General features: G+C 38.1%; 1 long non-coding RNA gene across 1 annotated transcript in view; it reads right to left on the bottom strand.

Moving 5' to 3' along the window:
* Positions 1-3,874: 3,874 nt before the first annotated feature.
* The window catches only part of LOC141425562 (uncharacterized), a 68,823-nt gene continuing 54,868 nt past the window's right edge, over positions 3,875-17,829 (bottom strand). The window contains exons 2-3 of the long non-coding RNA XR_012450538.1: positions 5,354-5,435; positions 3,875-4,685 (exon numbers count right to left, since the gene is read on the bottom strand). This is a non-coding gene — a long non-coding RNA (uncharacterized lncRNA). The remainder of the gene's footprint in view (positions 4,686-5,353; positions 5,436-17,829) is intronic.

Here is a 17,829-nt window from a genome sequence, read left to right as displayed (position 1 = left end):
AGGTGAGGTGAATTGTTAATTGAAGGACACTATTAGTAATTGTTGCTCTTGCTCTGACTTTCTCTCCAGCAATGGCTATGAGAATTGTCCCATGGTTCCCTGGCCCAGCTCAAAAAGTTATCGAAACAGACTGCAGAATTTTCAAATTGGACAATTAGAAGCAAGTCAGCTTCACAGAGATGGACTCATGGGTGGGATTCTAGTTAACCCCTGCTGGCCTGGACATTTGGAAAAGAGGCCCTGGGGAAAGATTTCCACTAGAGGGACATTGTCATTTGCCAAGCTCTGTCGGTGTGTGCAGCCTGTTAAGAATGATAGAGGCAGTGTTCCAGCACAGCAGGCCTTTGATAATGAGACAGAGGGATGAAAGGGGTACAATATGAGAACAGCAGGTGAGAATGGATGTATCACACAGAGAAAAGATGTTAGAGGAATATTGAGGTTTATTAATTCTCTCCAGATCCCTTGAATTCACTAGCTTTGGAGAAAGCAAAGATATGCTCTTGAATCAGGCCCAGGCTCCTGACAAGTGCCGTGGCACCATCTGCTCAGTAGCAAAAGGCATAGGAGGTGGGAAAGACAGATCTGTATGCTGTCTGATGATGCTTTCTTCTGTAATCTCTATTTCTTGAGGAGCTCTTATAAGCTGTCATGTGTGGACAAGCTCAGGGAATTTGATGCCTCCCAAGTGATACTTCTCCAAGTCTAGGCTACTGCCAAGGGCAAGGCAGTCTTTGCCTTTTGCACTTTTCTAAAGGTTGGAAACAAGCAACAGAAGCAGAAACTACTTGGAATGTGGAAAATTCTTTCTAAAGCTCAGATTTGGAAAGGCTTTGAAATTACTGACTATAGATGAGTTGACAGAGGGCCTGAGACAAATCACTCACCACTGAGAAAGGGTATCATCTTATGTATCCATGCCTATTCTTATCATAACCTCAATAAACACAAGGGCTAAAAAGAAGTAATAGTCTGAATCACCCACATCCCTGAAAGATAAAGCTCAAGGATTTCCTTGAGCCACTAGCTTCAGCCTTTGGACTTGGGTCTCTTGATTCACTTTCCTTAATGTTTGAGCAACTTGCTATTTCTCTAAACCAATTCCCCGAGCCCCAGAGCATGAAGTATGTTATGATAATCTCCCCTATCCAGGCTCAACTAACTTAACACTACCATTATTTTGCCGGAACTTGGCACCAGACATCCATTTGGAAAATCTGAGTGAGCTAATTTCACCAGACAAGATTATTTGTCTCCTGGATTTAATGATCACCTGTACTCTGATGACCTCTGAATCTATGTATCTGTCACCAAACTCTCTTCTGAGCCTCAGTCTGAATCTGTCAATCTGAATATAAAATGGAAACCTCAAATACCATGCAAAAATGGAACTCAGGGTCTTAGCCTCAACTTGTTCTTCTCATTTGTTTTCTAGCTCTGCAGGTAGAACAGTACTTTAGCAGGTACTAGAACTATTCACTTTTATTTTTCCATCTCTATCTACTTTCAGATACATCCAGTCTATCACCAAGGTGAGCTAGTTTTATATTCCAAATAGTTTTTGAAATGAATCTCTTTGCATCCATTCCTACTCCAACTACCATAATCCAAATTTTTCTTCTTGTTTTTTTTTGTTTGTTTGTTTGCTTTGTTTTTTGACTCAGGGGCTCACAATGCAGCCCAGACTGGCCTTGAACTCAAGATCCTCCTGCTTCAGTCTTGTGAGTGCTGGGAGTACAGGTATGTGCCACCATGCCCAGCAAATCCAAATTCTTAATTTTGGTTTATTCATAACTCATCCTTCTGCCTCATACATTAACCAGTTCTGACTACATGTGTATCTTGAATAGTCTAAAATGCTTAAAGTCTTTAAAAACTCCCCATCATTTAGAGAGCTAAACACTAAACTTATTACTCAGACCCACTGTGACTCCATCTCCTGTGTTTCCTCCCAGTCACTCCCACCTTTCCTTTTACACCCTTGTTAATCCCCACTTGGGCTTTCTGGATCCATGCTCTGAAAAAAGTTAGTCCTTCAATCTGGAACACATATCCCACCCTTCTTCACAAGCTAATTATGTTTGATTCATCTTTCAAAACTCAGCTAAAGCTTATCTCTTCTAGGACACCTCTTGTGAATTTCCTGAAACACTGTGTCTCTGCAGACATCTCTGTAATGATCCTCTATGTCCATTTGCTTTACTAGCTTTTAAGAGTTTTTTTCATCTTTTTCCTCAAGATGCTTAATGGATACTCAATTTTATTTTGTACTCTTTTCCTACGTCTTCACATTTTTAGACCTTCATTTGTGGATTAGAAATTCTATTGATAAATTTCTTCAATTCACTAAGATAACTAATGTCTCTAAAAATCTTCAAAGATTCTTTTTTTTTTTTGCTGTACTGGGGCTTGAACTCAGGGCCTACACTTTGAACCATTCCACCAGCCCTTTTTGTGATTTTTTTTTTTTTTTGAGATAGGGTCTCTTAAAGTATTTGCCCAGGTTGACTTTGAACTGTGATCCTCCTGATCTCTGCTTCCTATAGTTAGGATGGCATGAGTCACTGATGCTTGGTTTTCAAAGATTCTTGAAAGCCACATATGGTCTACATAACCTGCAAAGTCTACTTCTCCCAAAGCACTGACCTGGAAAAGTAACTTATGGATCAGGTGTCTCTTTGAAGTGCATGTTTCCAGCATGACTGACAACTTGAACACAGTCTCATGGCTTCAGTTGTGAGACTCCACATTTAATCATCAGAACCTTAAATACGCCAAAGCAAGCTGGCAAAATAGCATCCTAGATTAGGTTAAAGACCCATCACAGGTATTGCTGGAACACAAAGAAATCTCTACTCAATATATAAGGCATAGAAGGGACATTCTGCCAGCTTGCATACTTGGAAATGAGTTCCTGGCATTTTGTTATCTTAATCAGATTTTTTTGTTCTGCTGAATGCTTTACAAAACGAAGACATAATTGAGGTTAAGATATCAGACCTTGTCTACATAAGGCCTAGAATAGAGTAGTTAAGTCAATGAATTTAAAGATGTAAACTTTTTTGGAAGCATAATATAAATATATGTAGATCGAGTTGTATTTCCACTATAAAATTGTTCCATCTTCCCTGATTATGCTCAGGATCAAATTAATTATGACACAGGAACTCCAAGAGGCTTTATAACAGAAAAATAAGAGCACATGTTGTAGCACCAGAGTGGGTTGAGATCCCAGCTCAGACACTTGCTAAATACATCAGTTCTCCATCATTCAGTTTCCTCATCTGTAAAGTAGAAATCCTAGAATAATACTTCTACTTCACGAAGTATTATGGAGATGAAAGAAAAGACATGGCAGGAACTTAGAAGTGTGCCTGGCACATGATGAATATTCAATATAATTTAATTATTGCTATCTGAGACGTGTCATTTCTCCATCTGCATTTGTCAATGTGTTACAGCCATCCTAAACTTGTAATTCTCCTTCTGCACCATTCTCATATTGCCTACCACCTGCTGCCAGGAATGTGTTAGCCTTCTCATTAACTCTTCTCTTCCCCAGTGGTCTCTGACAGGAGACCCTCCCTCATATGGCTGTACATCTCCACTTCCTCCTCTCACTGTCTTGTTACTGTTGTTGTTTACGTCTGTCTCCCACACTGTACTTGAAAGCCCTCAGTTGTGGGGCAGAGAGAGTGGAGGGTTTTTTTTTTTTCTCTTTTACGTCTCAATTTATACACAATAACTGGAATTTAGCAAATGCTAAAAATATCTATAAAGTGAGCTATATAATATATAAACTGAATGCATCCCATACACATATGAAAAGTGAAAGAAATATATCTATTTAATAACAGAATAAGAAGTGAATCAACCCAAATAAGTACAAACAGGTATCTTCAGTACCTATGTTATGCACTTTTGACTAGTCACAATGATTCTACATACAACCTTAAAAGATACATTAATTGGAAATCCTCAACAGAAAATCAAAATCAAGATTTTGTTAAGAATGAGCAAGCAAACTGGGTAATATCAATTTAGATCAAAAATAGATATGGCTGGGAAAAAAAGCCATCTTTTCAATGATGAAAAGAAATGAGGGCTCAAGCCATGAAAAGATTGGGAGGAAGCTTAAATGCATATTATCAAGTGAAAGAAGCCAGTCTGGGGCTGGACACATGTCTTAAGCAGTAGAGAACCTGCCTAGAAAGCACGAAACCCTGGGTTCGAACTCCAATATTGCCACAGGGAAAAAAAAAAGAAAAGAAAAAGAAGCAGCAGCTCGTCTGAAATGGTTGCATACTGTATGGTTCCAACGATATGACATTTGGAACGCCACACTATAAACACAGAAAAAAGAACAACGATTGCCTGGGAATAAGGGAGTGAAGGTAGGAGGGAAGAGCTGGTGACACACAGAAGATTTTGAGGGTGGTGAAACTGCTCTGTGTGACACTACGATGGTGAATGCATGACATTCTACATTTTTGCCAAAGCTCATAAAGCTACAACACCGTGAACCCTAATGCAAACTATGAACTGTAGTCGATAATAATGCATTGCCATTGTCTCATCAGCCGAAAGAAATGTACCATATCGAAGCAACACGTCAGGCTTGAGAAGAAGAGGTTCACTGGAACTCTTTGCCTTTTCTACTCCATTCTTCCATAAGCCTAAAGCTGCTGTAAAAATAAAGTATTAATTTAAAATAATAGATACAGCTATCAATAAAGAGTCTAATCCCCAATGTGATGCTCGGGCAGTCTCTGATAGCAATTTGAGATTTAAAAATTCCACTAAGTTTTCAGCAATGGTAGCATCATTAGTATAATAACAATAGTGAATATTTATTGAACACTTGTATATGCAGTCACTTTTCAAAATAGCTTACATGCATTAACTCATCTAATTCTTGTGGCAACTCTGTGGATAGTGATTTTTTTTTTACAGGTAAGAAAACAAAGGCGCAAAGGGTTTAACTACATTGCTAAAGATTGCAAAGTCAGCAAGAGGTAGCAATGGCTTTAAATCCTCACAATATAACTTAGATTCTAACACACCAGACAAAAGATTCTAAGCTTTTGTCTGGTGTGTTACACAGATACTTATTTCAAATAGCCATCCAAGCAAAGAACTCTGGGAGACTAGTAGTAAGTGCATTGTAATTTAGAATGTCTTTGGTTGCAAGTTATAGAAAACCCAATTTATGCTGGACCCAAATATCTAGGCATTCATCATCCAACTTAAAAATAAATCCAATGCAAGTGGTCCCTAGGGTTTTTCCTAGTGACTCTGAGACCTCTTGACCTGACTCTTGTGGTTGCAGGACGACTGAGTGGCACTGCATTACCTCACACAAGGCTGTGAACAAACTTCTCTCTTCCTGAGGAAGGACCATACTTCTCAGAAGTCAAACTGTCACGTGGTCATCCCTAGCAAAAGAAAAGTCAGGAACGTCAGTAGCTGCAAAGGCGACCAGATCTTAAGCTGCCTGTGTAGCCTCCTGAACAAATCAGGGTTCTGTTAACTGTGAGGATGGGCATATGATTTTCGGGTGGGCATTATGAGTATCATCCCATGCCTCCACTTGGCTGGGATGACAGGCAAGCTCACACCACCACTCTCAGCTTGTTTTACTGGGATGGGGGTCTTGCTAACTTTTTGCCCTGGGTGGCCGTAAACCGTGATCCTTCCAATCTCTACCTCCAGAGTAACTGGGAGTAAGATGTGAGTCACCACATGCAGCCTGCATCAGTTTGTTTAACTACTAAATGGTGATAAGTCTATGATCACAGAAATGTGGACAGATGGGCTGGAGGAATGGTGCAAGTGCTAGAGTTCCTGTCTAGCAAGCACAAAGACCTGAGTTCAAACCCCAATATCACCAAAAAAAAAGAAAAAAAACTGGAGGGAACACAGTAAACTGATTAATTTTTCTGTCAACCTACATAAAATCTTATAACTTATTTTAGGAGCAAGAATTTTAGCTCGTTTGATCATTTGAGCAAAGAGGAAACACATTTTAAGTTCCATTGGATAAACATACATTTTTTTTAAAATCTGAAAACTGGTCAATTCCATTCTAAACATAAAATTTTAAAGAGTTACTATGAGTTATTATGCCAAAAAAGTTAAACATCTTGACTTCCTGTAGAAGACTGATTTGAAACCTCATTTCTATGTACCAAAACAGTTAGTTGAAAGACAATATTAAATCTGTCTGAATGAACTGCAGATATGCCTTAAAGTCAGCTAGGATGGTTTGTTTTATTTATTTCCTTTTGCCTTAGCAGATGTCGCCTGTGCCTACCACATTTTCCCTATGCCTGGAATGGCAACACCCTTACAATGAACTCATGCTTCGGTAGTCAGAGAGCATTAAACACATCTCCAGATTTGAGCCAGTACCAGTGGTTCACTCCTGTAATCCTAACTACTCAGGAGGCAGAGATCAGGAAGATCATGGTTCGAAGACAGCTTGGGCAACTTAGTTTGCAAAACTATCTCAAAAAGACACATCACAAAAAGGGGGCCAGTGCTGGTGGAGTGGCTCAAGGTGTAGGCCCTGAGTTCAAACCCCAGTACCACAAAAAAAAAAGTATAGATGTATATCAAATGCTGTGTGAAGATGGTTATGTTCCAAAGATAGCTCTTTACGTGATCTACATACTATTCTGTAGCTCCAGCGTTCCCTAACAAGGTCAATATTACGCGTGTATTGCTTTGGAAATGGTATGGGATTGGCCAAGTGTTTGGATCAACTCAATGGAAGTGGTAAAATAAAGCCACAGGCTATTACAGTTGGAAGAATCTCAGTGAACACGGTATGAACATTCTCATTTAGTGTAGGTGACCCTTCTTAACATCCTCTGCTTGCTCCCTTTCTGATGAATAATCCCTTTCTTCCAGAGATAAATCATTTTATTTTTAGATACTAATAATCATTGCAAAGTTCTTCCTCATCTGAAGAGATTCTAATCATGGTTTATGAAACTCACATGATTTGCTCTTATCCTAGCTCACCATTTTTTAAAAAGTTATTTTTCACCTTAATCACCTCAAGTTCATTCCAGTATTTACATGATCTAGTTAGTCCACTCCTCACTGTCTTTGCACCCCAGCTCTGAAGCTATTCTAATTCCTCAATATTTTCGTGACTGTGTTATGCTGGGTAACATTTTTCTCCTTTATGTTCTTGGAGCAAGGGAAGGGAATGTTTAATTCTGGAAAATGTGTCAAAATTCACGAGTCTGTGGAATTAGCTATATAAACAGTAAAACATAAGAAAGTGGTTCTATAAATACCAAAGCTTAAGCCACCTGTGTGTTTGTTTTCAGTGTAAAAAAACACCTGTGTGTTTGTTTCAATGTTTTTCCAGAAAGAAACACAGAAAAAAAAAGAATTTTTAAAACAATTCCATGCATTATATTTTAAAGGGACTTGCCATTATTATCTCCAAGAATTCTTCAATATTTTAATCATCTATGGCCCCTGAAATGAACCCAAATCTACAGACTAGATTAATGAGCTTTGAATATTTAGTGCAAATATTACTATTTTTTGTCAAGGTACTCAATAGCAGTGATTCCCAAATGATACCAACCTTTCAAGAAATGTGAATTTCTGGATCCCACTCTTAGAGATGCATCTGGGATGATTCCAGCAAACTGTATTATTATATGTTTGTGCATTTCTGTGTGCATGTGTGTGTGTTTCATTTCCCAAGTGATTCTGACACATACCCAACCTTATAAATCTTTAGCCTTGCCATCCCCAAAATTCCATTCAAATTTTGAAAACTATCATATGTTGTTTAATATTGGTCACACAGTTACGTGACATCTGCCTTTTTTCCTATAAATTGAGTTTCCTCTTAATCCATACTGAACCTATTAGGACTTTTTGGTGCTGTTAATCTAAACTTCAACCTCTGTGTTTAAGTCCTTTATAATTTCATGTGCTAACTTTGGCTACTTCTAGATTTCCAATTTCATTATGAATCCAAATCTACCATGTAAACCCTTAGCTAAGCTGTCAGTACAAATTTAATCATTAAATCCTGTACCTGAACAGTTCCCATCTAAACTTCAGATAAAAAAGATGGGAACTTCTCCTCCATTGTAATCCATTTCTCTGTATGGCAGTCTGTGATCTTTTAAAATCATAAATCATGCCACATCATATTATAATTAAAATCCTCCACTGGATTTCACTCCTTGTGACCTTCAAGATTACACTGACCTGGCTCCCAGACTTCATCTTCCACCCACGTGACCAGCTCATCCTCAGCCCCAGGCCTTCACAGCTTGTCCTTGGCCTGGAATGTGCTTACAAGGTTCTTCTCATGGCTGCTTCTGGCTTACTGGCCAGATCTCTGGTCAAGCATCAGCAATATAGAAAAACTTCCTTTCCCATTTGAGGTAATGTGCATGCTTTATTTTTGATATGTGTAATTATCTTTATTTGTTTAGTGGTGGTTTCATGATAGCAAGATATTGTCTTACTCATCTCTGCATCTCCAGCACCTAGAAAACTACTTGGATTATGGATGTACTCAATAAACATTTTTGAACTAATGAAAGAATAGAACCTTTTTGTTTATTTACTTCCATTTATCAGCCTCCTTTGGACATAGCTATTCAATTATCTACCAGCTCTCCTTTTGTGTCCATGTTATCTATAGGCATAGCATCTAAGACTTAACCGAATTTCAGTCTTGATTTGCCATCTATGTATTATACAGTTGTGGTATTTTCCTGAATATTCATACAAGTCTAAAAAAGAAATCAGATTCAGTTGACAGATATTTGTGAACCTACTTTGGCTCTTCATGATCATCTATGAGCTTTCTAAATTAGAATTTGTTAGAAGTTTGTATCAGTTACACTAATCCTTAGTCTCTTGGTTCCTCCTTCATTTTGAAAGTCACAGAGTTTGTCTATTCCCTCTGGTTCTACCCGTCTTCCATTTACTGATTCCTAAGCACTTACATGTCTTCAATCTCTAGTGCGATATAGAGAGGGCAAAGCAAGATTGAGAGTCAGTGTCTGTGCCGCACAGCAGTGCTGTCAAACTGCAAGGTGCCAGGAGCCACTAAAGATCTTATTAAATGTAGATCCCATGGGCCTGTGAGTTCACATTTTTGACAGCATCCAGGCAGCCACGGTACTGCTAGTCTGTGGACCATTTGCTTTCTGAAAAGTTCTAGAACCATACAGTCTGTTCTTAAGTCCCAGCCCTGCCTTTGGCAAGCTATTTAATCTCTTTGGGCCTCAATTTTTCCATCTGAAAACTGGGGATAAAGGCAGCTTCTAGGTTTATCAGGCATTTAGAGCAATATCTTGAATCTTGTTTTTTTTTTGGATGGGATTGGGGTTTGAACTCATGGCTTCATGCTCACAAAACAGGTGCTGTACCACTTAAGCCACTCCTCCAGTCAGTTTTGGTCTGGTTATTTTGGAAATGAGGTCTCGAGAATTATTTGCCAGAGCTGGCCTCAAACTGTGATCCCCCTGATCTCAGCCTCCCAAGTAGCTAGGATTACAGGCATGAGCCACCAGAACCCAACTAATACCTTGAATCTAAATCAGCATTTGGCATGATTATCACTGCCCTAAAATGTAATTCATACAGATTTGGGTTCATGTAATCATCACCTGCTTTCTTACCTGCTCACCCATCTAGAACTTTCTCTCTTTTAAACTGAGTTTCTGTGTTTCATATTTTCTGGGCTATTGCTCTTTGATGTTAAAGATGAAAGTACATGGGAATGGAGAACTTTATTCATTTTGTCACACATTAACAATGCGCCACCTACTCCAAGTAGATAGCTTATTTTTCATGTTTTTCTGCTTCTTCCCAGTATCCTTTGAGATATCCTATTTAATGTTCCTGGCATTTGGGTTAACTCCAATTTATTCTGACACTACTCAATGTGGGGATACGATTTAACAACAACAGAATCATTTACATTAGCTATTGTGAATAGCTAAGTGATTCATTCAAATCAGTTTGTGTGGCCTGAGTGAACCAGAGCTTCTCACAGTTGGTCTCTCACTTCCCAACTAGAAGGCCCAGGTGATAACAGGTGAGCTTCAATAACAGCTGAGGTGGGGCAGGTAGGACTGGTTGTGTAGCTTATTATCAGTCTTTCAACACCCCACCACACCCTTCTTTAAAGACAATTTAGAAAATTGGGATGGTGATGAATGGGATAATTGTTAGGGTGCAAATTGCATCAATTTTCGCAAAGTTGTTGCCAAATCCTAGTGTATGTGGGAAAAAAAATCTTACTTATAATGTCACTAGCATGCCTGATAGACCATGTGCTCTGCTAAGTATTGTAAAATTTAAAATGATAAGTCTGCGATCCTCAAAAGAAAGAAATCATTAGATTAAATGATAAATTAGATACGACCAACACCTAAGCCAGTGGCTGAGCACAGGCAGAGCTTGGGGCAAGCTGTGCTGTGTGAACTTTAAATACTAAGGATAACTTGCATTTGCATTCAATTAAAGAGATTATAAAATCTTCCCAGATATTTTATTTGATCTTCCCAGTGGAATGTCATGTAACCCTACAGAAATAGTTATTCCATTCTACCACATATGGGGTGGCAGTCAGTTGTTTAGGCTCTTAAATTGCATTACCTAATGGTATTATTTGAGTCTTCAAGGAAATGGAATGAAAAGATGATACCAAACATGCAAGGATTTGGATGTGGGGGATGCTGGTGTTAGAGAAAAAGAGAAGAAGGAACTGGGAAAGGCTGAGAAAGCAATCATCAGTGATGCTCATCTGGTTCCAAGTGAAGGAGAGAGGGAAGGAAGGTTGAGTATTTTAGACTGCCAAGAAGTCTAAGTGAGGTTTGGTAAGAATCTTGAGTTCTTAAGGCAAAGATAGCTATCAAAGAGCACCATACACTCTAGGAACTGACCTATCATACCATTCCAGCAATGGGTTTTAGTAGCTGGGGCCTTTGATTAATAAGGCCTTCTGTAGTTAGAAGTCTATGAGTACAATCTGGTAGTCCAGTGGTTCAAATCCTTGCTTTACCCTAATTAGTTGTGGTTTTTTTGCAAGTTACCCTGATTCTTTTTAAGTTTCATCACTTCTTGATTTTTTGTTTGTTTGTTTATTTGTTTTGAGACAGGGTCTCACACTATGTATGTAGCCTAGGTTAGCCCCAAACTCTCAATCCTCCTACCTCAGACTCCTGACTGCTGGGATTATGCCTGGTTTATTCTTTACTTATAAAAATAGTAGCATATACTCCGTTCTGTGGGTTGAGATAATAAATTACTAGGCACTTGGGCCCTCACTACACCAAACTTTCCAAGCCCCATTCTACCAATTGGTACAGATGAAGTCTTCGGCTGAAATTCACTGTTAACTCTGAGCTAAAGGGCAATGTTTTCTAATCTTATTCACCAGAAAGAGTTTGAAATATTTCACCCTTTGATTTTTGAATACATGTCTCTCTTTAAAAGATGAAACAAATTTATAAAGAACAAAGATATATGATAGCCTGGGAACAAAATAGACAGAGCCTCAGGAATGTATTGGACTATACCAGAAGATCTAACATTTGTGTCACTGGAGTGCTAGAAGGAGAGGAGAAAGAGGAGGGGGACGCTGAAAAATTACTGGATACAATGGATAAAAACATTCAAGATTTGGCAAAAGACATATCTATAGAATTAAGGAGATGAGCTAATACCAAACAGGATAAACACAAAGAAATCTATGTCAAGGCACATCATAGTCCAACTTCTAAATTTTAAAGACAAAGGTTCTTGAGTGTAGTGACAGAGAAACAACAGCACATTATCTGTAGGAGAAAAAAATAACATGAATGACACTGGATTTCTCATCAGTAACCATGACAGAAGGAAATGGTGCAGTATCTTTTAACTGCTGAAAAACTTGTCCAAGAAGAATCCTTTATCTAGGAAAATATCTTTTAGGACTGAAAGGGAAGTCAAGAAATTTTCAGATGAAGAAAAATTAAGACAATTTGTCACAGCCTTTACTAAAGGAATGAGTAGAGGAAATTCCCTAAACAGAAAAGAAATGATGAAAGATGGACCTTGGAATGTTGGGGAGGAAAAAATATGTAACATTTTTGCATGTAACTTTTTAAAATAAGCAAAAATATAGTTAAATACAATAGACTTTAATTCTCTGTGTTTTCTTATATTTGATGATTGAAGCAAAAATTATGACATTACCTTATGTGGTTCTAAATGTACATTGAGGAAATGCTTAAGATAGATAGATTTTAAACAGGTCATATAGAGCAAACAGGTCTGAAAGGAAGAAATAAAACTTCCTGTTTTTCCAGATGACATGATTGTTCTATATAGAAAATCCCATGGATTCCAAACTCCAAAACAAATTTTAAAAAAGACCTCCTAGAACTAATAAGTGAACTTAGTTTCAGGTACAAACAAAAAAATATACTAAAAACTCAGTTGCATTTTTATATTCTAGCAATGAACACATGAGCTAAAATTAAAAATATAATACTATTTACCTCTATCAAAAATGAGGTAGTTATGCGTTCAGGAATTATGTGTTGAAAATTATAAAATGCCGATGAATAATATTAAAAAAAAAAACCTAACTAAATGGGGAGACGTATATTCATGCATTGAAAGATTTAACATAGGGAAGATATCAATTCTCACAAACTGATACACAGGTTTGATGCAATTACTGTCAAAATTCCAGCAAGAGTTTTGTAGATGTAGACAAAATTATTTCTGAAATTTATATGGAAAAGAACAGGGACTAGGAAAGCATTTTGAAAAGAAGAATAAAGTAGGATGAGAAGAATCTCCACGAGCAATTATAATCAAACCAACTGACCATGACTTGTACCCATAATCCTAGCTACTCTGGAGGCAGAGATCAGGAAGATAAAGGTTCAAGACCAGCCCAGGCAAATAGTTCATGAGACTCTATCTCAAAAATACCCCACACAGAAAAGGGCTGGTGGAGTAATTCAAGTGGTAGAGCTCCTGCCTAGCAAGTGGGAGGCCCTGAGGTCAAACCCTACTACTGCCAAAAAAATATTAAAAAATGGCTGTGTGGTATTGGCAAAGGGACACACACACAGATGAATGGAACAGACTGGAGAACCCAGGAATAGAACTGCACAAATACGCCCCAATGATATTTGACAGAGGTGCAAGGCAATTTAATGAAGAAAAGAGAGCATTCTCAACAGATGGTGCTGGAGCAATTGGGCATCCATAGGAAGAAACTCGGACTCCACTTAACTCTCACCAGTGTATAAAGGAAACTCATAACACATAATAGACCTGAACTTGAAGCATAAAAATTTAAAACTCTTAAGAAGACACATTTAAAACTCTTAGGAAGGAGAGACCCTTTAAGATTAGGGACTCAGCAAAGAGTTCTCAGATATGATGCCAAAAGCAAAATCCAAAAAAGAAAAAATTGAAGCCAGGCATAGCAGTGCACACCTGTATAGCACTCTGCTGGCTGAGGCAGGAGGATCACGAATTCGAAGCCAGACTGGGTTATTTAGCAAGTCTCTATCTCAAAAACAACAACAACAAAAAGACAAATTTGACTTAATTGGACCTCAGTAAAATTAAGCTTTTTGCTCTGTGAAAAACCCTGCTAAGAGGATGAAAAACATACTGTAGATAAGAAGGAAATAGTTAAAAACCACATACCAACACTGGACTAGTACCTGGATACACAAAGAACCTTAAAGCTCAACAGAAAAAACTGACAACCCAATTTGCGAAAAGATACGAAAAGCTATTTTGCTGAGAAAATATCAAATAGCAATAAAGCAATTAAGACTGTCAACATAATTAGTCTTTAAATGAAATTAAAACCTCAGTGAGATATCAGAGTCCCTAACCCCTTACGTGCTTACTTCAGTAACGCAATTGTAAAAAGGTTTGTGAAATACATAGCATACTATGAAAGAGTACTAGGTGAGCCACCCCTGGTCCTGTATTGGGAGCACACTGTTTGCCAGAGATTCGTATGCATATTATCTTATCTCACAACCTTTTGAAGCAGTAATGTAGAAGACATTCGACAATATTTTCTGGTAAATTATTAAATGATTGAATCACTGAATAGTTGGATGGATGGACAGATAAATGTCTGGAATTAGTGAATGGTGTAACAACATAAGCCATTTTAAGATATCCAACATTTAGAAGGCTGAGGCTAATGGAACTTAAGTGAATTCTGGTCTTAAGACCAATTTAAAGGTATAGAGCCAGGTCAGAAAGATGTAGGAAATTGCAAGGAAATCAGAAAAATTTGTCATACCTTATAAATTATAAACAAGAATTCCTGAAGTACTATGCATCTTTGGGAATAGTAAATGACTTCTTAGAATAACAACACAATCACTATATCTGGAACATTTCCTATTAATTGCTACATGATTTGATCCTTTGCAGGGCTGTGTATCTTTGAACCCTCAAGACAGCTGGATAACCACACCTATCTAGGAAATCAACTATTCATCTTCAGGGTGAATGGGAACCTAGGATAAGCCCCCTGTTAAGAAAGGCCTCTACGGGAGCAGGCTATCTACTGGCATGACCGTTTGCCTGCCTTTGACCCTTGACAGGGATTTGAACTTCAGCTTCTGAGCATTCTGTTCTTCAGCTTTTTGACCAGAAGTCGTAACACTTGACCTTTAACTTCAATGTGACCTCTGACCCCAACTCCCAACTTGGCTTTGATTGTTCTGCACAATCTGCAGTCCCCCAGGCCCCACAAAGCTACTCCACTGACTCCCACCAGCTGTTGCCCTCTTTGTTCTCTCTCTGTTGCCTCAGTCCTGGCCACTGACATCCACAGCCCCTCACAATGGCAGGGCCTTTCCACATTGCCTGTGTGCCGTCTTTGATGGATTGTTGGTAATTATTATTAAAAGTGCTTGTTTTTCAAAATGCTAACCATGCTACTGCATTCATCATCTCTTTTAGTATTCAAAAAACCCATGAGAAGAATATTATTCAGCCTCATATTTGGACATCTGGAGACGAAGACTCAACAAAGTTGAAAGTAACTTGTGAAGTTCACTTTCCCAGATACTGCCAGATGGAGGACCTGTTGTTTTCACTCCAACTCTACTTCCCAAGCTTTCTACTTATTAAAGAGACTCTACAGGACATTCCTTTGTTAGTTTGGGAGCTAAATATATTCATTGTAAAAAACTTTTTAAAAACCTCTGTTTGTTTTAGTTTTAAGGATGTTATAATCTTTTCTTATGCAGACGTCAAGTCCCTTCAACCTTACCTCTTATCTAACTACAGCTCAATAACCAGTTCTACAGCTTTGGTCAGTTCTAGCAGATGTAAGCTGCTAGTGTTACCTCCACTCTGACACTCTGTTCAGGACATTGTAGGAGCCCATGTCACTCACACTTGTACAATCAAAAAGTACCTGAGCATTCACCCTCCACCAGTGTGGGATGGGAGCCAAAGAACATCACTTCCCCCTCCATCATCCAGCGACCAGCTCCCAGATGCACCTCAAAGTATCCTACAGCAACAGGCACCAGTTAAGCACAGCAATGGTCAAATTGAAAGGCTTTCCTTTCATTGGATCCCTTAGTCTTCATTTCACTTCCCTTGTCCCTTATTCATGTTGCTAGGGTAATATTTCCAAAGTAACAGCCCCCCATCCTCTGGGGGATATGTTCCAAGACCCCCAGTAAGTCCTAAAACAACAAATAGCACCAGATTCCATATGAACTGTTTTATACTATACATACCTACGATAAAGTTTAATTATAAATTAGGCACAGTAAGAAATTAACAGCAATTACTAATAAGATCGAACAATTATGACAACATAAAAGTTATTTAAAATTTTTGAATTGTTTTCATATGGAATTTTCCACTTAATGTTTCAGAGCCTGGTTGGTGGAGAATCACTGAAACTAGATAAGGGGGAAATACTGTGTCTTCATGGCAGATGGCCTTGGGCTTTGCTTCTGAGAAACATAGGATAAGACTTTTTTGAGCAGTGAGTCCAAATCCCTGGGTCCTTTTCTTTATCAGAAATCATAATTTTCTGCCTCACATGTCTGCATATTTGTGTTCAAGTCTCAGTCAAGTTTATCTGATTCCTCAGTCAGTTTACTTGCAAGGTGAGGGGAAGCACTCAGGGAGTGTGTTACCAGCACATTTGTGTGAAGTATGTATCTTTTTTGCATTCACTCGGGTTTCACAAAAACAGGGAAATTTATTTATTTATTTATTTATTTATTTATTTATTATTGTATTGAGGATACATTGTGACATTTACAAAAGTCTTACAATATATCATAGTTGAATTCACTCCTTCCATCATTCTCCTTTATTCCCCCTCCCTCCATTCCTAGAATAGTTTCAACAGGTCCCATTTTTTCATTTTCATAAATAAGTACAAAATATTTCCACCATATTCACCCTCCTACACTCTTTCCTCATATCCTACACTCTTTCCTCATATCCTACACTCTTTCCTCATATCCTCCCCCTTCCCGCTGGCACCCCACCCACAGACAGGACCTAAAAACAGAACTTTAACTGCTAAGTAAGATGGCTCAAGTTCATTCACAAGTTTCCTGTATTTGTCAGTGGTTTTTATGTAATAGGTAATTAAAACCCTTGTTTGATGATTTAAAAACCTCTAGGAACAAATTCTCAGCTAATCTCCCATATTCCTAAACTTCCTTTCTCTTTCCTATAAGCACTATTTTTTGACAAGGCGTGTAATTCTACACACAGTTTAAGCCCTATATACTCTTAGAACAAACTCATGGGCCATTTTAGCTCATTTAAACTGGTTCTACTACTGATTGGTGTGGGAAGGTAAATGACACATAGCTTCCTAGTGAATGTGATACTCAGGCACCTTACCTTTCTATTTCCCACACAAGATCTCAAATACATGGTATAGGGCATCACAGGTGAAAACAAAAGAATGGAACAATGGTGTCTGTAGAGGACTGCCTTCAAAATCTCTTTGGATAAAAAAGAAAACCTAAGCCAGGTGTGGTGGAAGACAGCTATAATCCCAGCAGTTGGGAGGCTAAGGCAAGATCAGGAGTTCTAGGGCAGCCTGGGCTACAGAGCAAGATTCTGTCTCACATTTCTAAAAATGAAAAAGAAAAGTCAAAGGAAGGAGTAAAACCCTTGGAGGAAGCAGAATGAAAACCTCAGGCCTTCTTTTCATTTCATAAATCCTTAAGAGGCCTGGAGTTAAATTGCTTTTTATGAAATCTACTTAGCAAGTAAATTTGTTTAAGAACAGATAAGCTTTAACAGTTCTCACATCTTTCAGGGAATCAAATATTCCAGGTAATTAGTATCTAGGGATCTAGATAATTCATGGTTGTAGCTTAATTTGAACGTCAGACAATAAAAATGTAGGAATATAAGCTACATACATATTATTTACCATAGCTGATTTTCCTGTACCTTGAAAGGCAGTCATCTCAGCCGTATAATAAAATATTATAGCCAGCACAGAATTATATTATATGACTGAACAAATAGATTAGTCTTGTCAAAATTAGCTACATCTTTGAGATAAAAAGATCCACTTCTCTGCATTGATGTCTTTTGTGCCTGGTATAAAATCTAGTTTCAGTGTTTGTGTGGGAGTTACATTAGCAAACTCCAAGCTCCAAGACTTTCCTAAATTATTCAATGTGAAGAATTAAGCCAGAAAAATGGGAAAATATTTTCACACGCATGCACAGATGTACATTTCCATACAGGAATGTTGAGATAATTTCATGATATGTGATCTTTTATTATCTTTACCAA

Source organism: Castor canadensis, chromosome 8 (genome assembly GCF_047511655.1).
Source record: "Castor canadensis chromosome 8, mCasCan1.hap1v2, whole genome shotgun sequence".
In the NCBI taxonomy this organism is placed as follows: domain Eukaryota; kingdom Metazoa; phylum Chordata; class Mammalia; order Rodentia; family Castoridae; genus Castor; species Castor canadensis.
This window is presented reverse-complemented; position numbering and strand designations above follow the sequence as displayed.